The following is a 22,981-nucleotide window of genomic DNA, read 5'->3' as shown; positions in this document are numbered from 1 at the left end:
TGCTTCTTTCCCCTAAAAATGGAACAGAGAAAGAAAAGATGAATATAGGGCTCTAGTTAGAAGAGTCTACTCTTGTTCTGTAGAAAAGGAAGAGACTCCCCTCTCCCCTACCCCTTTTGAAACAGCTTCAGGAAGCCCCTGATGTTCTCTGGAGGGAGCCAGAATGATCTTTTCCTCTTTTAATTTCTTTCTTTTTTTTTTAAAGGTAAGAAATACCAAAGAATAGTGCTAAAGTCTTAAATTTCACTTTGTTTTTTCATTGTTCAGTTAAATCCCATATTTATAGAAAAGTTCAAGACCAAGGTCACATCATAAAACCAGAAGTTGGCAATTTTCCCAAAGAATTTTATTGGGGGAAAATTGTATTCTTTTCTATAGCTCCCATGTAGATACTGTGCTACAGATCCCAAAGCCCAACACTTCATTATTCACAAGGATCCTGAGAGGAAGGGCAAGAGATTGTTATCATCCCATTTTATTGAAGGCACTACCAAGGATCAGAGAGAAAGCTGCCTTGGGCACACATGGCTTAGCTCAGAGCCCAGCCCTTCGGTCTCTGCTGTTCTCCTCCTAAGCCATAAGACCTCTTATTTCAACAATTACAATAATCGTGGGACTTCAAATGCATACACATATGTGGCACCTTGGTGACTGAGACTCAGTTGGAGAAATTGGATAAAGAACCAGTCCATGAATTACAAAGTTTTATTGTCTGTTCAATCATTTTCAGTGTGTCACACTCTTCGTGACCCCATTTGAGGTTTTCTGGACAGTCACCAGAGTGGTTTGCCATTTCCTTCTCCAGCTCATTTTTATGGGAGAGAAAATTGAGGCGAACAGGGTTAATAGACATCCCCAGAGTCACACAGCTAGTAAGTGTGTGAGGCTAGATTTGAACTCAGAAAGATGAGTCTTCTTGATTCCAGACCTGGTAACTATCTCCCCTGCAGCCACCTAGCTGCAAAAAGAACTGAGTTCAAATTCAGCCTCTGATGCCACTGACTTTGAAACCCCAGGCAAATCAACTTATATCTAATTCCTCTGGGCAATTCTCTAAGACTGGTTTGTTTTCTGTTTTAGCTGAAATCTTTTGATGTTTGACAAAGAAAACCTTTGTGCACAAGCTTCAGAGCGTATGATGTAAACTTCTTTGTGGAAGTGATGATCACTTTGTTAATGGTCAGCTTATTTAAAATTTAAAAATTAAAAATTAGACATTGGTCATATTATTGCTTTGGGGAAGAGAGGAGAGGATGGCAACAATGACCAAAAAGAGGAACAAGTCAGTCTATACAGAGATGCCTGCATAGTCTCGAAGTCTTCAGTGTCCCAGAATGCCTGGTGAAATTGTTTAAATATGCCCCAAGAGACCCACAATGCCTTTATCAGGAAAGGAGTTGGTCTACATTGGGAGAGGGAGTGTCTTTACCTGTAACTCTCTACATCAGTGAACTCACATCTGCCCCCAAAACAACAGTAACAATACACTTGACAGTTAATGATGGAGGCAGTGTGGCTTGGAAGTTAGCACGTTGAACCGCCGCTCTAGAGATAAGGGCCCCTGAGAAGTCAGTTCAACTCCCCAAATTTTACAGATGATGAAAAAGAATGCTAGAGAGGTTAAACAAATGCCTTGCCCAAAGTCCCAAGTCCCAAGTCACAAGGCGTTCTAGTAGCAAAGAAAGGATTCAAATCCAAGACTCCCTCAGGAAGCACCCGGTTCCTATCCTTGCCTCTGATGCTCAGCTGGCTGGGTCATCGTGGAGAGTTCAATTCTACAAACTTCGTATCTAATTGTCTTTGGAACTGACTATCTATTGGGCATGGGTACAAGGATCAACATTTTAAAAAAATGACCCAATTCTTGCCCTCAAGAAGCTTACATTCCAGATGTTATTTAACCTCTTAGCACACTAAGCAACTCCTTAGGATTTCTCTACTTAGTCATGGATCAGTGATGTCCCTGGTGGTAGAAGGATTTGCTCCCTGTTGGTGGAATGCCTGCTTCTTCCCACAAAGCCTTATCTTTTATCAAGTTGGGATGTAAAACAAGCCCACATTTCCCTTCTTCCACTTTATCAGTCACTGAGGATTTGCACAAACTCAAAACAAATGTTTTCCTAATTATTCCTACTCCTTTCATTCCTCTTGGGGTCCCACTTCTGAGACTCCATCTGGTCTTCTGACTCTACCATGTTCCATCAACTGCCTTTGCCATCATGGCCCAGCATACTTCCCTCCTAGAAGATCTTTCTACTCCTACAGCCTTCTCATACTGGAGAATCCCTCCACCCTACAAGTCCTTATTGGACTGGCTATTTTCTGGTTTAGCCTCCATTTTTAAGGAGCCATGTTCACTCCTTCATTCCTCTTTGGGCCTCATTCCTGACTTTTTCAACGTCCTTCTCGATCAGGTCCTGACTTAGGAACCTTCCTCTCTCCCCTCCTCTCTTTCTTCTATTGTCTTTTCTCATTAAAATGGAAGCTATTGAGGAATGAGAACATAGATGATTCAGAATAAATATTTAATAATTTTTTCTTGACCTGACTACTCACTCTCCTTTCAGAAAACTGTCCTTTTAAAATGGTAGTGGCTCCAGTCCATACCTCTTGGTTTTAAACAATGGCATCCCTGGACTGCCCAAGATGGAGAACATTCACCCCAGTGCCTTTCCCATCAGCTGGGGAGAGCAGCCAGACATGGCTTCAAACTACCTTAGTAAAGGATTTAGAAGGTATTTCTAGTATATAAAACTATCAGTTAAAATGTTATCCTTATTTAAAAATAGAATGATAGGTCTTAATGCTGGAACCATGTTAGGGATCATTTTAGGATTCATTTTAAAAATTAGGACATGAAGAGCCAGAGAAGTGAATAGTCCAAGGTCATACCTAGAATGAACAGGAGAGGTGTGACTCACACCTGGGCCTAAGGCAGTCTGCCCTTTCTTGTGCATCTTGGTGTTGACTCCTCATTGCTTACTTTTCTTACTTAAAGTCAAAACACACTAACCCCAATGAACTGGAATGTCTCTTCTGGCCTCCTTGCTAACCCTGACCTACCCCCCAACTACCTTAGGTTTAATAGAGAAATGACAAAATAAAACAACACCGAACTGGAATGATAACAATAAACCCCCCAAACCAAAAAGCACTTTTAATTTAATATTATCATGGTGAATACTCATATTCTCCAAGTGACTTGACATGAAAAGCTTTCCAAATCTGAGACTAATGGAGGAAATCCAGTCCATGTGGGACGAGTTCAAGGCCTGCGTCATCTCTATAGTCCATTCTGCTACTGGAATGATCTTGGAGATGCTTCTAAATGAGTCTGAAGAGGAAGAATTTATCATTATTGCCAATCAATGAATTGCATCACCACCCCGAAACATCCAATCATTTTATCTCTTTCTGCAAGTCCCCAGGACATCAAACCTAATACATTAATAGCAGGAACATTCTATCAGATCTCAGAAAGAAAGAAGGAAGCACAAACTTCTTAAATACAAGCATTTTACAATTTTTTTGTTTCTCACAACAGCTGGAGGTAGGTGTTGTGCTTTCAGATGAGGAAACTGAGGTAGATTGAGGCTAAGTGACTTGCTCGGAATCATCTAGTTAATGTCTCAGGCAGAATTGAATTCTGGTCTTTTTGACTCCAGACCTGGCATGTGTTGCTTGGGAGACCCTGGCACAGGACAGCCCAGCATGGCATGCCCTCATCAGTGAGGGGGCTGAGCTCTATGAAGAAGGAAGAATGGAAGCAGCTCAAAGGAAACATGACATCCGTAAGTTTGGAGTGCCCACCACAGGTGTTCACATGGACTATTTGTGCCCAACCTATGATAGAACATTCTGAGTCCCACAGTTGGATACACTGCAATTTGCCTCAAACATAGTGATGTCATCTTGGTTTTCTTCGATAAAGAAAGACAAGAACCAACCAACCAACATCTTAGTTGTCTCAAAAAAAAAGATGAGAAGAATGAGAAAAAATTTTGTATATTTTTCCCTCAATTGCATGTTAAAACAATTTCTTAGACTTCTTTTTTAAGTTTTGAGTTCCAAATTCTATCCCTCCCCAAGGTAAAGAATCAAATATAAGTTATTCATGTGTAATCATGTAAAACATTTCCATATGAGTCCTCTGGTACAAGAAGATGAACTAGATTATTATTAATCTCTCATTAATAATTGGACGATAGGGACTATGATTTCATTGATACAGTGTACCCTGGCTGAGGATCTCCTTTCTGTCAAGGCAAAGCCATACTTCCCTTGCTTCTTAAATTCTTCTGCCTGGGACACTGAGAGGTTAAACCTTGCTTAGGATTGGAATCCAGGTCTTTGTGACTCTGAGGCCAAATTTCTACCTGAATTGTGTAGGCACGGTGGAGGAAGTTGAATCATCTACCTGAGTACTAGTCAGGGGAACACGAAAAGAAAAATAGCAGGGCTAGCAACTTATCCCAGGACCATTTCTACCTGGCCTCCCTAAAGAGAAGGGAAGCAAAATGGTTACTACGATGCCTAATAACAACCACTGACATTTATATATCACAAGAACCCTTTGAGCAAATTATCTCATCTGGGTCTGTGGGACTTGTTTGATAGATTAGATTGGCCTGTTTTACAGATGAGGAAATAGAGACTCATTCATTGGTTTGTAAGGCAATTTTGCCAGGCTGAAATGCTAGTACTTTTTTGAGATGGCATTCAAATCCAGATCTTTGTGCCTCTCAAGTGGCCACATGAAAGTCAGGATGGGAAGCTGGGGACTCAACTGCAAAACTGGGGTAAGAGGCTGAACTTGATGGCCTCTGATTCAATAATTGACCTTCTAGTCCTTTCCTTCATCCTCTACAGTGCTTTGAACACAGGTTTTTTTTTGTCATGTGACCCTACCAATTTTCCAACACCCCACCTCACCCCCATCAGGAATAAGAGGAGGTAATCTGTCATGGATCATGAATTTGTGTCAGTGACTGTGTAAGAAGTCTCAACTTGATTTTGAAAGAAATCTGACCCAGTTAGGGATGCGACTGCCCAAGCCGACTTGTCGAGCCTCATCCCAATGACCTGTTGTATTTCCTTTTCCAGTAAGAAGGGAGATGTTTGTAGAAGAGGCCCCTTTGGAAAGTGAGAAGGGTTTTGTGATTTTTTTTTCTGCCAGTTTCTGAATGAAGAGAGTGATTGCATTGTTTTTTGTTCTAATGTGGCAATGCTGAACTTGTAGCATATATGTAAAAAGGGGATAGACCTAGGCACGTCTCCGGTATCTCTGACAATTATCTCCAGATGTGGTTGAGATGCCTCTTAGGAGGTGAGGAGGGAGAAAGTATCCTTGTCTATGCATAAGAATAGTCAGTGAAGAGAGTAATAAGGAAGAGGAGGAGGAGGAAAAAGAAGATGAAGATAAGGGCAAATGAAATTTATATGGAAATTGGAAGGGGGGGGAATGGCATTTTACTGGAAAAAGATCTGGAGTTTATAGTGGACAAGTTCAGTGAGTCAGTACTGTGATGTCATAGTCATAAACAGCTGATGTAATAATCTTGGCTTGAGAAATAACTTACGATAGTATCCTCTGCTCTCAGACCGCATTTGGAGGAGTATGTTTAGTCCTGGGTACGAGGAAATACCGGAGTCAACTCTAAGCTGTTTTTGAGAGGTAATTATTAAATTTTCAGTGTGAGCAATTACACCTCAAAAATGGGTGAGTGCCGCATAGCGTAGCTTGATTTATTGTTTTCTTGATTGTCTAGATTCAAGAAAGTGGTAATAATGCATATTAAACTTAAGCGTTTGCCCTGTGAACATTCTTCCCCTTAGAGAGCCACTTGTGAAACATTTGTCACTCTACCTGCCTGGCTGCCATGGTTTAGAAAGGAAAGTGATAAACTTAGGAATGTCCAAAGAAGGGTCAACAGACGGCTGTGAGTCTGTGTCACAGGAAGATCAGTTGAAAGAACTGGAGATGTCAAACTTGGTTTGTCAAACAGGTTCTTGAACATTGCACTAGTTTTGTGAGGAAGAGTTTATGGGCTTCTGGATCACCATTTAACTGATGAGAAAAAGGAGGCTGAAAGCATAATGAGAGACAACTTAGCCTAGAAAACAGAGTGCTGAAGACCTGCTTCTGCCACCTTCTTGGAGGTGATCCTGCACAGGGTCTCTATTTCCTGCAACTTAACCCCTCCCAGTCTTCATCTCCTCCTTTGTAAAGGGAGTGGGTTGGACAAGATAGAATAGCCAAAATTGATCTACTATCGACTATGCATCAAGCATTATGTTAACGGTATTACAATTATTATTATCATTATTATCTCGCTTGATCCTCACAGTAATCTTAGGAAGAAAGGTACTCTTATTATTCTTATTTTACAGATGAGGAAACTGAGGCAAGAAGGTTAAGGGACTGAATCCTGGTCTTACAGTTAATAAGTGTCTGAGGCTAGATTTGAACTCAGTTCTACCTTACTCCAGGTCTGATATTCTATCCATTTCATCACCTCTTGCAATTCTAAATCAATGATACAATGACATACTCATAGTCTGAATTTGAACCTTGGTCTTCTCACTTACATGAACTGAGGCAAAGTGAATTGAGCAGAATCAGGAAAGCATTGTACACAAAGTAATGATAATCAATGGGAATGACTTTGCTACTCTGATCAATGCAATGAATCAAGTCAATTCTGAAGGCTCAGGAAAGGTGAGAGATACAATTGATGAACTCTAAGGGAATTTTTTGGAAATATGGCTAATACGGAAATAAATTGTTCATGATTTCACACGGACAATTGATTTCTTTCCTTCTCATTGGTGTGGGAAGGTTGTCAAGGAAGAAATTTGGACCTCAAATTTTTTTTTTTTTTAAATGAATGTTAAAAATAAATAATTAAAAAAAAGAACTGTGGTTTTCCTGCTTCTAACCCTCTTTCCACTGCATTGCAACCCTTAGGTCTAGTGCTTTCACTTTTTTGTCAGTTTAGCAAGGCTGGGCATCTCTAAGACAAAAAGAATTCAGGAATTGGCTTTCTTGTTTGTTTTTGGCTGTATAAATTCCAACAATTTAAAAAAAACCTCAAGTCCAAGGTGGCCAAAATCTTGAAGCTTGCAGGATGACCATTGATCATATGATATGACCTGGCCCACAGATGTTGACTATGATGAGTCTGCATTTGTACATTATGAATGGGCCCACTGGGGATGAGAGTGTGGGAGGGAAGTTCAGGGAAGGCAGAAACCCTGGTCAGCATTTGTATGTTGAATATTCCTTGGCCAAGCCATGTCCAAGCCATGTCACCCTTAGATTAGGTTGTTTTTGAAGGGGAATTATCGCAAACCTAAGCAGAATGGTGGCAGGATGGACTCCAGAGCCTGTTCTCTGGATCAAGGCCTCCAGCTGTCCTGTCATTCGGAGCTCAGAAAGGACCTTATGTAAAGGGAATGTTTGTCCCAAGCTGACCTTGACCATGGTCTTCAGTTTTGTATCAGCTTCTTCTATTCTCCAGTCCTCTGAAATTTGGGAAAGAAGAGGGAGAGGAAAGGATGAAGAGAAAAATGTGCTATGATGAAAGAGTTGTCAGAAATCTGGATTCAAGTCCTAGTCCTGCCATTTACTACCTATGTGTCCTTGGGTCATTCGTATCTCCCCTCTCTGAACTTCAGTTTCTCCATCTGAAAAATGAGAATGTCCTAATCACTAATCACTAAGTTCCCTTCCAATGGTGAGATTACTGACTTGGATCAGAGGGCCTAGATTCAAATCTCTTTTGTGCCTCTTCCAAACTGAGGGACCCTGAGCAAATCATTTACTTATACAGAAACACTGTTCCTTCATCTATAAAATGAGTGATTTGGACTCAGTTGGCTTTGAAGTTCTTTCTATCTCAGAACCTATGATCTAGGATTTAAATAAACAGAACTCAAAATAATGACTAGAACAAGTCTCAGAATTATATAAAAATTTAAATAAAGAATGTCTTTAGGAAATAGTTAATGAAATAAATCAAAGCATATCTAAAAATAAACACCTGGGAAAATAAAGCAAGAGATTAAAAAAGAATTAGATAAAAAAGAAGGGTTAGGGGTGGTGGGGAATTGATGAGCCTTCGCTATAATAGCCTTCCCATTGGTGTACTTTGGACTTAAAGTCCTATTTCAGTTATTTATTCAACAAACAATTTGGGGAAGGAAAAGAAAAAGAATTAAGCTTTCAAAGTTCTCTTTTCAGAGATGGGAAAATTGAGGCTAAAGAAAAGTATTTTGACCAAGAGTCCCAAAGTAAAATTGGAATGTGAATCTCACTCCTCTGACTTCAAATCCTGTTTTTGTTGTCGATTTCTCTCCCATGGCACTGATCTGACCAAGTTGGTCAGATCACATTGTTTCATAATAGGAAATGGTCATTTTATTTTTTAAAAAATTGGCTTAAAATTTCATTGGAAACAGGAATTTTTAATGAGGACATTTGTTATCATAAGATAATAAATTTGAGACTGGAAGTCCATTTAAACGCCCATTTGGTTCAACTCCCTTATTTAACATCTGAGGAAATGAGTGATTGCCCACTATCATAGGGCTAGCATACTTCGGAGGTGGGATTTGAACTCCAGGTCTAGCGTCCTGTCCGCTACATGACCGATACCTTAATCTCCTAATACACATAGGCCACTGCAACAAAGATGATTCACAATGCCTAGGCAGATGTGTCACATAGTTCTGTTCTTCTCAGACCTCCATGGATATATTTTTTCTTTCTGAGAGTTTGGGCTAATAGTTCTTTTGTTCTCTGATTCAATGTGGTGGAATGGGAAGAATACTGGCTCAGGGGTTAGAGGATCTGATTCACATTCCATCTCTGATATTTCCTGCTTGAGGGACCTCAAGTCATACACTTCCTTCCCTTTGGTCTCAGTTTCCTCATCTATAAAATGAAGGCATTTAACTAGTTGGCATCTGAGGGTCTTTCTTCATAGCATCCCTATACGACTTCTTGCCACCTATCCATACGATCTATCATTACATGAAGGTGACTCTGAGTTCTTGAAAGTCTATACTTCACAAACTATTATGGGTCTTTCCAAGAAGGTAAAATTTTAAGGACAGACCCAATGACAGAAGAGGTAGGTATGTCTCCCAAAGGCCATTCTGTCTAAATTCAGAGGCTAATCACAAGTGATCATGAGATTATCATTTGATTTTTCCCCACAGTAACTATTAAGGCCTAGAAGAGCAAGAAGACATTAGGACAGAGAGACCATCAGTGAATAGAGAATCCATACCAGTACAGTTACAGAACTGAGATGGTCTAGGAGAAGATTGTCTTATAGGTGCTGCCATAGTCAAAAAATGGATCGGAATTATTGACAATAATATAAAAAGCTTTCATTTTAAGAAAGCTTTTTTATACACATATCATTTTCGATCCTCACAACCACACTCTGAGGTAGGTGTTCTTGTTATTATCATTTTACAGCTAAGGAAGTTGAGGCTCTGAGAGGTTGTGCACAAGATCAAAAAGCTAATTAAAGTTTGGATTCGAAACAGACTCTGGTTCAATCTAAATGGCATCATTGATAAAGTGCTAGGCTTAAAGTCAGGAAAACCAGAGTTCAAATCCTGCCTCTGACACTTACTAGCTGTGTGATCCTGGGCTAGTCACTTAATATTCATCTGCCTCAGTTTTCTCAACTGTAAAATGAGGGAATTAGTCTATGATTATGTCATACCATGCTGTCATTAGCTTCTGTCCTCACAAATCCTAAGGATGCCTAGTTCTCTTCCCCCATTTGAGACCCTTCTGCTACTAATCCCTGCCCCACTTTTCTACACTGATTATCTCAGTCATTGTGCCAGAAAGTGTGGCCTTGGTTGAGTTTCATCCCTTGGTACATGGTTGGGCAGTCTTAACACCTCCCCTTCCTGAGGTTCCTCTGAGGTCCCTGTAAATCATCGCCTTCTGGCTGCTGTTGAGGGGGTCTCAGATTGAGAAAGAATAATATTTCCCTCCCTTCTTCCCCAAACAATTAATCTCCTTGTGACCTAGTTTTGGGGAGAAAGAGCCCCGAGTCCCCAATGGGAGAGAGCAAAGAGATCATCTTTCCTCCATTCCCAAGCCCAGATCAGTGCATTTCCTGCTTGGGGAAGGATTTGGTAACAATTTTCCACATAAATCGGACCCGCTTTCACGTTTAATTTTTATGAACGTGGTGGTAAATGCTGTCCCAAGTGTTTCCCCAAGTGTAACTGAGCCTTTAAGCCTAATTCCCCTCGGATCTCTGGCTATGCAGAGATTTTTGGCTGCAGAGCTTTTTCCAAAGAGGAATGTTTTTCCTGTTTTCCTGATATGTTCTAGGGTTGGGGGGAGCGAGACCTGTTGAATTCCATTTCAAGACTTCCTCTGCCTGGGAATTGGCTCACCTGTTTGTACCCTCTAATATGTAACACCTGGTAAAGGCCAAGCCTCTGACAGCAGTGATGGGGAAGGAAGTGGGGAGCTGAGTTAGCCCCCCAACTCCCTTCCCCTTTTGTATCACATTTTCATAGAGTTAAAACCGGAAGGGGAGACTTTAGCGTCTTTTAGTCCAATTTCTTCATTTTACAGATTGGGAAATGGAAGCCCAGAAAGACAAAGTAATTTTGTCAAGTGATCAGTTAGCAAACGTTTTTATTTATTTAGAACTTCAAGATAAGAAAAATACCATTCTTGCATGATCTCTTTTGGACTTTATCACCACCCTGTGAAGTTGGGATGGCAGGTTTATTGTTACCTCCATTTTACAGAAGAAGCAATTGAGGCACTATGGGATTCTAAGAGTTAGAAGAGACTTTAGAGACCATAAGATCCAGGCCTCTTATAATGAAAGAGTCACAGAGACATGGTGAGAGTTATTCAATCATATACCTGATGTCAAAGTCTTTAGGACTCCCTTAAGAATCTCCTTGAGAGAGTAGATCTCTGGAAAGACAGTTTATTTTAGGGATTGATTCAGATAGACTCAGGTTTGTGTGTGTGTGTGTGTGTGTGTGTGTGTGTGTGTGTGTGTGTGTGTCTGTGTGTGTGTTGAACTGAAATGGGCACTTTATTATTATTTGGGTTTTTTTTTTTTTTTTGGTGGGGAGAAGGGAGAAGGTAGGGGATTCCTCTTGTAGAGATTTCTTATCAGCACTTTGTTCCTTAGAGTACATTATTAGGAAGAAACCTAGAGGGCATTGATGAGATAAAGCACTTGCCTGGTCAGTTGGCAGATGTTTAAGACATGGAAGCTGATTATAGATGAAGCTGTCTAGGAAATTATTCACAAAGGGCATCCTTTCTGTATCTCTCTCTTCTCCTTGGTCTAACTCTTTGGAACACCAGCATCCTAAACCATACTGAACCAGTCTTCAGAAATATAATCCTCAAAAACCAAAATGTCCCCCTTCAGATGAGAGACCCAGAAGACCCTTCTGATTTGGCTAGTTCCCACCTTGGAGATTTTCTGGTGAGTATACTTTGGATCAGATTCTTATCAGCTTCATTTTTCCAGCCTGAAGACAATTCCCTTCTAAAGAAATTTCAGTTTTTCACCATCTTCTTAACTTTCATTAATATTGAGAAACTGGGGATACAATGAAGGGTGTGGAGGTGACAAAAGATTGGAGGTAGATTGGAGGAGGAGGAAGAGCCCTAGATCTACCAGTTTACTTTTCTTCCACATTTAATCTTTTCCATGGCTCGGTGCCCAAACGGACACTGCAGAAGACCCAAGAGTGTAACAAGAACCGATCCATGCCAAGACGAGTCTGGGTGAGTACCTGGAACCACAGAAGATAATCTTGCTCAGCCCAAACACTGTCTTTGACAGCTCAAGCCTGAAACTGGGCCAGAGCCTTCACAAAGGATATAGTCTCTGTGTGTCTCACTCCTTCTAGTTACAAAAACATAGGGAATTGGTTAATTGTTTCCTCTGCCATTTACTGAGGGCCACTCCTACCAGGAGTGTTGGATAGGTATGGATAACCCTATTTATTGTGGAATGTCTAGTTGGCAGTGGATGACCTCGTGGAGCTGCTGAGTCATTAGAAGAGCTCAGATAGGGCCTGATTTCTTTTGCTCATTCATACATAGAAGTCTCATACACTGGGCCAATTGTGGTTGGGTCTTCTGCTAAGCAAGCTGCCCTGGTCTGAGAGTTTGCTTCCCTCTATCAAACAGTTCACAGATGGTAGCTATTTCCCTTCAACTTCTGACCAGGTCAGAATTTAAATCAAGGTCATGTCCTATATCTTTTTATATGAGTAATAATAAATTTTATAATAATAATGTAATAAATAATTTCCTTCTTCCTTATTTCTTCCAAACAAGCAGTGTGGCATATTATAAAGGATGCTGAAAAATGGGGTTCAGATTCTATCTTTTACTACTGGTTGACCTTGAGAAAATCAATTTACTTCTCTGTTCCTCAGTTTCCTCTTCTATAAATCAAGAGATTCGGAACCTATACTCTCCCAAGTCCCTTTCAGTGATCCTGATTCTAGTTTGCAGCCTCATGGTCTTCATCTAATTCTCCCAGTCCTTACCCCCCACTCTGTCTACACTTTCTGCTCTGTTCGTAGACTTGAGCTGATAGTCAAACAGTTCAATATGTAGTGGTCTCTAACCTTGAAGTCCTTTCTACCTTCTACAAGTTCAGTCAACCTTAAAGCTGGACCATCCTCTAAATCTGCCTTCTCTTTTCTTAGGATGTTCTTTAACTTTCCCAGATTGCTTCTCTGTCACAGAAGTCACTCTAAACTTTCTATTTTTCCTAAAGTCTCCCTGTAACTCTCAGCAGGTAGGGTCACCATGAAATTTTGAAGGGTGGGTAGCTGTTGAGCTTGGGACTCGACAGAAGAGCTGTTGTCAAGTATTTGAAGGGCCGCCATATGGAAGAAGGATGTCAGAGGTCTGAACCAGGAGCTCTGAAGTCCAAGAACCCGATTTAGTCTCAGAAGCCCTTCTTCCCAATGAGAGTTGTCTTAGTCTATCTCTGAACTTAATTGGGCTGCCCTCTGAGGAAGTTTCGTGGCTAAAACAGATTGATCATCTCACATCATCATTCAAAAGGTTCTTTTTTGGGTGGAGGGGTAGGTTGGTCTAGATGAGTCCTCACACTGGAAAATTTTGTGATTTAATGAGAAGATAGAAGTGAAACATTTGGAATCCTCTCATGTGAGAGACAATATAGTGTAAGAAGTGGGAAAACATGGAATTGAATTCAGGACGGAACTGGGTTTAAAGCATTCCTGTCTCCAGACTCACTGACTATGATCTTAGTCAAGTCACTAAAGGCTCCCCTTTCTTAGCTATAAAATGGGAATAGAAAGACCAATAAGGTCAGTGTTGTTGGAGAATGAGGGTGAAAATAAAGTCAAGAAGGGGTCAGGAAACTGAAGCAAACTACAAAAATTAATTGCGAATGATGATACTGGGTTAGAAACCTAGACGTTAGAAAGAAAAGTTCCACCAAATATCACAAACCCCTGTCTTGTTCCATAAGCAAAACTCTGTACTCCCTCTCCCCTTCTCAAATTCACATGCATGGCCCACCAAGAAGTTCACATATATCCTTTTATGTCAAATCCTTTGCTCCATACTTACTTCAGAACTGCCATTTTCTTTTTGTGAACCTGAACCCTATTTAGAGTGTCATCTTGTATAGAGCATAATGATGGTGGATGTGAAAGAGGGCCTTATAGCTTAATCATGACCCATGAATATCTACAGTTAAAGGGTAAACAAGCCTATAACTTCCTTTTAAATTAAAGAAGTGGCCCTTGGTTCTTTCTTTGGTCACAACAGCTCCATCTCTGCACAATGACTGGAAATATAATTAGCTGAGAGCTTGGATTATACAGTGCATGCATTTCAAAGTCAGTCTTGGCTCTGTTTGTTGTATATTAAATGTTCACCAAGATGTGAAGCAACATCCAGTAAATCTGACCAGTCTCAAGCCATGTCCAGAAGTCTGATGGTAGAAGTTTCTCAGGTTTGGCTGTGTAAACCTCTCCTGACCTGAGGATTGCCAACCTTTTAGGCTAATCCCCACTGGACTATAACCTGTCTATAAGAAATCTGGTATGATGGTGGTTGAGAGGAAGCTTATTATTTCTATTTATATCAGTTTACCCTGCTTATATCACTTTCTGTTGGTCTGTTCTGACTGTTCTCTTAGCCATATATTTGTTTTGACATTGGCCCATCACTTTACCAAATTCCAGATAAAGCCACTGCTTTCACCTCTTCCTCCTCTTGGCTGTTGAAGCTAACTCAAACCCAATAACCCTACACCCAGAGCTGCTAGTGACTTCCTTTCTTAGACTACCTCCCAAATATTCCTTGTCTATGTTACATATTGCCTTTCCCATTCCAGCTGTCCCTTCCACACCTCAACATTCCCCACTGAAGTTTCTGTGCATCTTGGGTCAGAATGAAAATTTTTTTAATTGATATTTTATTTTTCTAAATACATATTATGAAGGTTTTTCAATCTTCATTTACTTATATAAATTTTTAAGTTACAAAATTTCCTTCCACTCTCCCTTCCCATTCCCCTCCCCTCAACAGCAAACAGATTAATATTGTACATTCACATTTGTGTTAAGTATGTTTACAGATTAGTCATTTTCAGTATAAGGAATTAGGATTAAAGGATAGAAATGTATGACTTTTTTTTAAAAAAGTGAATGTAGTGTTCATCAGATTCTGCAGAGTTTTTATTTTTATTTTTATTTGTTTTGTTTTTCTTCCTCTGGATGGGGATCACATTGTCCATAGCCCGTCTAATATAGTTGTCCTAGCTTTCTGAACTGCTGAGAAGAGCTGCTTCTGTCAAGGTTGATCAACGCAAAATGTTGTTAATGTGTACAATGTCTTCTTGGTTCTGCTCCCTTTGCTCAGCATCAGGTCCTGTAACTCATTCCATGCTTCTCTAGAGTCCAACCATTGTTGGTTTTTGATAGAACAATAAAATTCCATAATATTCATGTACCATAACTTGTTTAGCCATTTCCCAATGGATAGGCCTCCCCCCTAAAAATTCCAGTTCTTTGCCACTACAAAAGGAGCTGCTGTGATTATTTTGGAGCATAAGAAATTAAATGGGAATTTTTTGGGGGGGAAGAGGTTGTGGAAACTACAAGTGATGATAAAAAAATTTAGAATCTCAGAAATACATTTTATATATACCACATATATGTAGGTGCATATATATATAGCATAATGTCAGCATATTTTATCTTTTTTTTAGTTTTTTGCAAAGCAATGGGGTTAAGTGGCTTGCCCAAGGCCAGACAGCTAGGTAATTATTAAGTGTTTGGGGCTGGATTTGAACTCAGGTACTCCTGACTCCAGGGCCAGTGCTCTATCCACTGCACCACCTAGCTGCCCCCATATTTTATCTTTTAATGCCATAATATTTCTGACTTCTTTGGGATATTTTTCAACTTGAAAAGCTTGCAAATCAAGACCAAGTGGAAAGAGTGTTGGTGATAATTTTCTGTTTGCAGATGAAGACTCTGAAGCTGAAGTCAGCAACATATGGATTGATTCTCTATTGTTTGTGCTCATTTTGGTCTAACAATTGACACCAAGAAAACCCAGGTGCTCCATTAGCCAGCACCACGCATCCATATGTGGAACCATCGATTACAGCAAATGGAGAAGTTTGGAACACTTTGAACAAGTTCATTTACCTTGGCAGCGGCCTTTCCAGGGAAGTACATGTGATAATGAGGATGACACACACATTGCCAGAGCTAGCTCAGTTTTGGGGAGACTCCAAAAGCAAGTGAGGGAGAGAAGAGGTGTTAAATTGACTAACAAACTGAAGGTCTACAGAGCCATGTGTTGATCTCATTGCTGTATGTTGTGAAATACAGTCTACCAGCAACAGGCCAGGAAACTCAAATCACTTTCATTGAAATGGTCTAAGGAAGATTCTGAAGCCCACCTGGCAGGAGAAGATCCCAGATGATGAAATTTTTCTCAAGCTAAATTTCTAAGCATTCAGATGTTACAACAGAGAGCACAACTCCAAAAGGCTAGTCACATGGTTTGAATGTCAAATGTCTACTTGTCAAAAAGATTTTTATCAACAGGACACAGGACAAATGCTTACGGGGCGGGGTATCAGAAGAAATGATATTGGGTCATTCTGAAGGTCTCTCTTAGACCTTGGGTATTGATTGTGTGATACAGGAGACCCTAGCCCAGGACCTCCCAACATGGCATGCCCTCATCATAAGGGGGGGGCTGTGCTTTATGAACAAGGTCAAATTGGTACAATCAGCCAAAATGAGCACAAAGGAAACATGAAATGTGCCAATTTAGAGTTATCACTCCAAGTGTTCCCATGGACTATTTGTGCTTGACCTGTGGAAGAGCATTTCAAGCTCATATGGGTCTGATCAGCCACAATCGGACACACTGTAACTTGTCTCTAAGAGAGTTATATTGTTTTGGTCTTCTTTGATAATGAAGGGCAAGAACCAACCAACCAACCAACCAATCAACCCAACCAATTTCTGACTTCTTCTCTGGTACAAAAGGAGAACAAAAATTTTTCCTTGGATTTTCCAGATTGAGGTTGTGCCATGCCCCTAACCTCCATAGTGTGGAAAGGGTAACTGTAGAATGTAAACTCCCTTAGAACTGGAAATGCCTTTTTAGACCTTTATTTGTATTCTGAGCTGAGTACATTGTCTGCCTTTAAAAAATTCTTGTTAACTTGACATGCATCGTTATTTTAGGTCAACTCTTCCTATGCTATGAGAAGAGGTTTGTTAATAAACATAGGGGTTTTGCTTTGTAAATTTGAAATGATTTTAGGGATTTTACTTTATAATTTGTAAATGATTTTAGGGATTTTACTTTAGAATTCAATTGGGCAAAAGACATCAGTAGAGTAAGAGTGAGGGGAACTTAACAAGTCAAGAGTTTAAAGAAAGTTTTCTACTGTATGTAAGGACGTACCTACACTTAGAATAAGATAATTTGGAAGGAGTTATCAATCAATTAATCAATCACAAGCATTTATTAAGTCTAACTATGTAACAGAAACTATTCTAGACTTTGGTGATGTGAAGACAAAAGGAAATTCTTCAAGATGCTTATATTCTATCATGGAAACAACAATGAACATAGACACATGTACATGGAAATATTATGCATTGCATATGAATAAAGTATTCTGTATTTTAGACAAAAGGCTGTCATAAATAATTTTATTTAGTTTATTTATTCAAAATATATGAAATTCTAGCCTAAACAATGAAAGTCCAAATGGCATGTGTGCTTGGACCTATCTCTCTAATTGAAGATATTAAGGTCACATTGATAGGAATCTTGAATAAAGAAAATGCCAAAATATGTACAATACAGTTTGAGATTTTCATTCTACTATGACAAATAGAGACAAGAGTCTCTTAGTCTTCAAACAGAAGATTTCCTTTGCCGCTCTCCTATAGGATGGAAAGGGCCTCCTCTGAGATCTTCCAAATTGCAATCCTTTCTGAATGGAGAAGGGTGAGTTTTATTTGGCATCATGCCTTTGCTTGGGGGGCAGGGAAGGGGAGAAGACCCTTAGATGGTTAATAGCCCAATCACTTCCCTAGTGGAGAAAGGAATAATTTTAATCACCCAAGAGATAAATTTTGTCCTTAATCCTTAATCCATTTCCTGAGAAAGGATCTAGCTTTTATTCTATCCACTTTCCCAAAGAGAAAAGTCTGGAGAGGGTTTTTAGACCACAGAAAGACTTATTTCTTCATATTTCTAGAGAAACTGAAAAGATTTTGAATATATGTTTTCACTGCTTCTATTGATTGGTTGTAGTCCTTCATATTACTTGAAGAGAAGCAAAAATGATATCACTAGGTAAGAGTCAAGTTACAGTATCTGACCGTGACAGATCAGACTAATAGTTTCCTTTGAGCTACTTCAACTCAACCCTTTCTGATGAGGGGACCCCATGTCGGGCAGTCCTGTGCCAATGTCTTCCATATTCAAATCAATTCCAAAGGTCTTAAGAGAGAACTTGGGAGTCTCCTATAAAGTATATACAAAGGATGGAAATATTAAATAATGAGAGGGAGGCAGGAATCAGTAATTAGAGGTTGGAGGGGGGGAGGTTGGGGAGACTGGGAAAGGCTTCATATAAGGGTAGGCTTGAGAGAAACTTTGAAGGAAGCCAGGGATTCTAAAATACAGAGGTGAGGAGAGAAGACATTCCAGGCAAAGGCACAGGAGAAAGAGAGAAAGAACAACAAGCATGATAGTTTGGATGGATGTGGACGTACTGTATAATAGAATGGGAAATGGCCATTGGAGCTGGGTTGTGAAAGGCTTTAAAATATCAGGGAGTTTATATCCTAATGGGGAACAACTCAAGTTTATTGAGCAGAGGCTAAATTTAGAAAACTCACTTTGGTATCTTCATGGAGGATAGACTGGAGAGAGGAGTTTTGCCACAGGAAGACTAATCTATACTCATTTCTTGTACTTCCTCACCTTCTTTTCAAGGCAACTAAGTGATTGAGCATTGAAACCTAGAGTCAGGAAGTCCTGAGTACAAATCTTGATTCAGAGATTTTCTAACTGTTTGATCCCAGACTCTCTGTGCCTCTGTTTCCCTATATGTAAATAGGGTTTGAATCTTACTAGTGTGACCCTGGCAAGTCACTTAGCCCTGTTTGCCTCAGTTTTCTCATCTATAAAATGAACAAAATGGCAAATCACTCCAGGATCTTTGCCAAGAAAACCCCAAATAGGATCACAGTGAATCAAACACAGCTGAAAATGACTGAGTAACAACCACCCCAAAATGGGGATTTTAAGAGAAACTATTTTTTAAGGTTGTTGTGAGGTAAAAATGAGATTAATACAAAGATCTGACTGTGTTCCTGCCCTGCTCAAAACTCTTCAATATAGCTCCCTTTTCCCTCTAGGGTGGGGACTCTTAACTTGAGGTTCATTAACTTGTTTAAAAATATTTTGATGACTGTATTTGAATATTTGAATATTAATTTCCTTTATGATCTGTGTTTTTTGTATTTAAGAATGTTATTCTGAGAAGGGATCGATAAGCTTAATTAGACTGAGAAATCTATCACATAAACACCCACAAACATGCAAACACACACATATATGCACATGAACACCCCTCACATGCACACACATACCCATAAAAATATGACCAACCTCACCAAAAATTTCATATTATTCTCTCTTTGTACTCAATGAACCAACAAAACTAAACTGTTTATTGATCTCAGATGCTCCCTCCCCCTTTACCTCTGTCTCCCAGAACCCTTAGCTTCCTTCAAGGTTCATCTCTGGGGCCCCCTCATTGGAAAAAAAGTTTTTCATAGCCCCTCACTCCTCATTAAGACTCTTGCTCTTCCCAAATTGCTTTTTATTTACTTCTCTGTATAAAACTTAACACATCAACCCAAGTTTTCTAGTATCCCCGTTCTAGAGGCCACCAAGAAATTTAGCTGCTTGACTGACGTTAGTCAGTGACTCAATAATAGCTAATAAGTGTCTGCCATATATATATCAAGCATTTTCCTGAGTCAAGGGCTAACTGACTGACTGGCCAAGATCTCAACAGAAATTTAATATTAGATTCTGACTTCTAACCATTAATAAAATTCTGTGGGACCCAATTAAAGCCAAGGAACCAAAGTCTGATTTGAGAAATTAAGAGGGATGGGAGTGGCTAGGTGGCTCTGTGGAGTCAGGAGGACCTGAGTTCAAATCCGACCTCAGATATGTAATAATTGCCTAGCTGTGTGGCCTTGGGCAAGTCACTTAATCCTATTGCCTTGCCAAAAAAAAAAAAAAGAAATTAAGGAATCTCATTTGAAGAGATGAGCAGATATACAGTACATTCTAGCTTGTTGTTGGTGGTGGTGGTGGTGGTCTTTTGTTTTCAAAGTTAGTAAAAGAAAATGTCAACTCATCACATTTGGGAATGAAGTCAGAAACTGAGGAAGCTGAGTGAAGAAAGGTATAAATAGGGGCAGCTAGATGGTGCAATGGATAGAGCACTGGTCCTGGAGTCAGGAGGACCTGAGTTCAAATCCAACCTCAGACACTTAATAATTATTTATCTGTGTGACCTTAGGCAAATCACTTAACTGCATTGCTTTGCAAACAAAACAAAATGAAACAAAATAAAACAAAAATCTCAAAAAAAAAGAAAGTATAAATAATCAAAACAAGAAACATCAATGGCAAGGGAAGGGAGAAGTAATGAGCTTTTATGTAACACCTACTATATACAAAGTACTCTGCAAATATTGTTTAATTTGTAGAAGGCTAGTTTGGGAGATATTTTGGTAGATTTGGATCATAGATTTAGAGCTTAGAAGTGTCCTTAGGAGAAACCTAGTCCAAACTCTTCATTTTAACACATAAGGAAAACGAGACTGAGAGATGCTAAGTGACCTGCCCAAGATCATGCGGCCAGTGAAAGGCAAAGTCAGGATTTGAAGTCAATTCCTCTGTTTCTAAATTCCTATACTTTGCTCCCTACACATGAAAGAGCATTTGGGGATAACGTTTAAACAAAATTAAACATTTATGACTTGAATGTGGGAAACATGAGAACTCCATATCCTTATCCACACTGGTCCATAATCTAAAGCAGAGATGTGGAACACAGGCTATTGGGTTGCATTGGTTGGTGATGTTCCCAAGTGTGCAGATTAACATGGAATTGGGAAACCTTTAACAATATAAGTGGAAATAAAAAGAAACATAAATAATATTAATATGTTTTTTGCCAAGTCAATGAGCTTTAAGTAGTCCCTTTTCCTTATGAGTTTGACACTTCCAGTCTACAACAACCCAAGAGGGAGTCATCTTCCCAGAAACCTAAACTAATTTGCTTATTTTACAGCATGATTAGCAGTAGTCCTTCAAGGTTTTCCTCAAAAACAATGGCAGCGTGCAGTTTCTTTTTGTTTCTCTTAAATGTGAGCGTAAGGGGCAGCTAGGTGGCACAGTGGATAGACTGGCCCTGGAGTCAGGAGGACCTAAGTTCAAATCCAGCCTCAGACACTTAATAATTACCTAGCTGTGTGGCCTTGGGCAAGCCACTTAACCCCATTTCCTTGCCAAAAAAATAATGTGAGAGTAATCTCCCAGTATAATTACTACTCTTGGAGACAAAAATCCATAGACTTCTTTAGGTACCCACTGAAGTAGGAGGAGAGGTGGATGGAAAAGTCAATCAACCAGCCAATCAAACAACAAATATTTAATCAGCACCCAAGAAGAAGCTCCTGACTTCCTAGAGTTTAATACGTAACAGAGGGGTCAATATATATGTGGTTGGTATTGTTATGATTGTCATGTCTGACTTATGCCCCCAGTTGGAAGTTTTCTTGGCAGAAATACTGGCAGAAATCACTGAAGTAGTTTGCTGTTTCCATTACCAGTTCATTTTACAGATGAAGAAACTGAGGCAAACTTAAGTGATTTGCCCAAGGTCACACAGCTAGTAAGTGTCTGAGGCTGGATTTGAATTTAGATCTTCCTGACTCCAGGCTTGGTGCTCTATCCACTGAACCACCTAGCTACAGATTATGAATTCATTATGCAATAGTTACCTGCCTCACTAACTTCTAAATCACTGCCCCCTTTGGACATTTTGCCCTTCAAATTTCAGTTCTTGGGTAGCTGAGTCGTAAGAGGATAGAGAACTGGGTTTAGAGTCAGGAAGACCTGAGTTCAAATCCAGTCTCAGATATTTATTAGCTGTGTGACCTTAGGCAAATCATCTAAAACTTCTGTTTACCTCAGTTTCCTCATCTGTAAAATGGGGATAATAGCAACAACTAGAAGCAAATAAGGTAATATTTGTAAAATGCTTACCTCAGCACCTAATACATGATAGACTCTAAATAAATGTTAGTTCCCTTCTCTCCTCCTTCCTGTCCTTTATTTCTGGTCGTGCATAGGAGTGGTTATGTGGTTATACCTTAGACTCTGACCTATTCCCCACTCCAAAAGAATTTGTCCCAATTTTCAGTGACTTTCCAAGGAATCATTTGAGTTACAGAGGTAGGAAATGAGGAATCTAGGGTTGGAGGAGAGGAAAGGGACTGAATCAAATTCATATTACTTGAAGCATAAGAGTAGAAGGTATGTTTAAGGGGGGGAGTGAGTGGCTCATGGAAAGCCAGGAAGAGGTATTTAATAAATGTTGATTAATTTTTAGAGTTGTCCTCATTTGTTTCTCCACCTATGGTTCTGAATTCATCAGGAGAAAAGATGACCTGGTTCAGCACTGGCAGTATATACAAGAAGTCCTCCTTCACCTCTGTCTCACATGATGCAACACATTGCCCTCTCTGTCACCCCCATCTTGTCACTTATTTTCAACATCTCCTTCTCTCCTGACTCATTCTTTACTGACCACAAGAAGTCTATATCCCTTATCCCGAAGCCCTCCCCTCAAGGCCCTTCCCTCCCGACTCTCATCCTAGATCTGTTCTGCCCTTTATAGCTCAACCTAGAAGAGTTGTCTATACTCATCTTCTGGCCTTTAGAGCTAGCTATCTGGACAGGCCATCTACTCTAAGGGTTCCACTTTCTCTTCTCTCCCTCTCTCCTCGACCCCTGATAATCTGCCTTCTGACCTTATTCCACCCAAACTGTTCTTTCCAAAGTGAACATGATTTCTTAATGACCACATCCAGTAGTCTTTTCTCAATCTTCATTCCTCTTTGACATTATTGATCCCTCTTTTCCTTGGTAAATCTCCTCTGTAAGTTTTCAGAACAACCCCTTCAAGGTGTTCCTCTGATTTATCTGACTGTTCCTTAACTATCTCCCTTGCTATATCCTCATTCAAGTCATATCCACGAACCATAGATGTATTATAGGGTGCTGTCTTGGACCCTCTTTCCTTCTCTCTCCATACTACTTCACCTGGTGATC

At 39.8% G+C, this 22,981-nt stretch overlaps 1 protein-coding gene across 1 annotated transcript in view; it reads left to right on the top strand.

Moving 5' to 3' along the window:
- The first annotated feature begins 5,431 nt into the window (after window positions 1-5,431).
- Window positions 5,432-22,981, top strand: part of BMPER (BMP binding endothelial regulator) — a 372,292-nt gene continuing 354,742 nt past the window's right edge. Inside the window, exon 1 of the mRNA XM_074198930.1 lies at window positions 5,432-5,674. The gene's annotated coding sequence lies outside the window, so the exon portion shown is untranslated. The remainder of the gene's footprint in view (window positions 5,675-22,981) is intronic.

Source organism: Macrotis lagotis, chromosome 8, assembly GCF_037893015.1.
Source record: "Macrotis lagotis isolate mMagLag1 chromosome 8, bilby.v1.9.chrom.fasta, whole genome shotgun sequence".
NCBI lineage: Eukaryota > Metazoa > Chordata > Mammalia > Peramelemorphia > Peramelidae > Macrotis > Macrotis lagotis.
The sequence above is the reverse complement of the archived record's forward strand: the minus strand, read 5'-3'. Positions and strand labels throughout refer to the sequence as shown.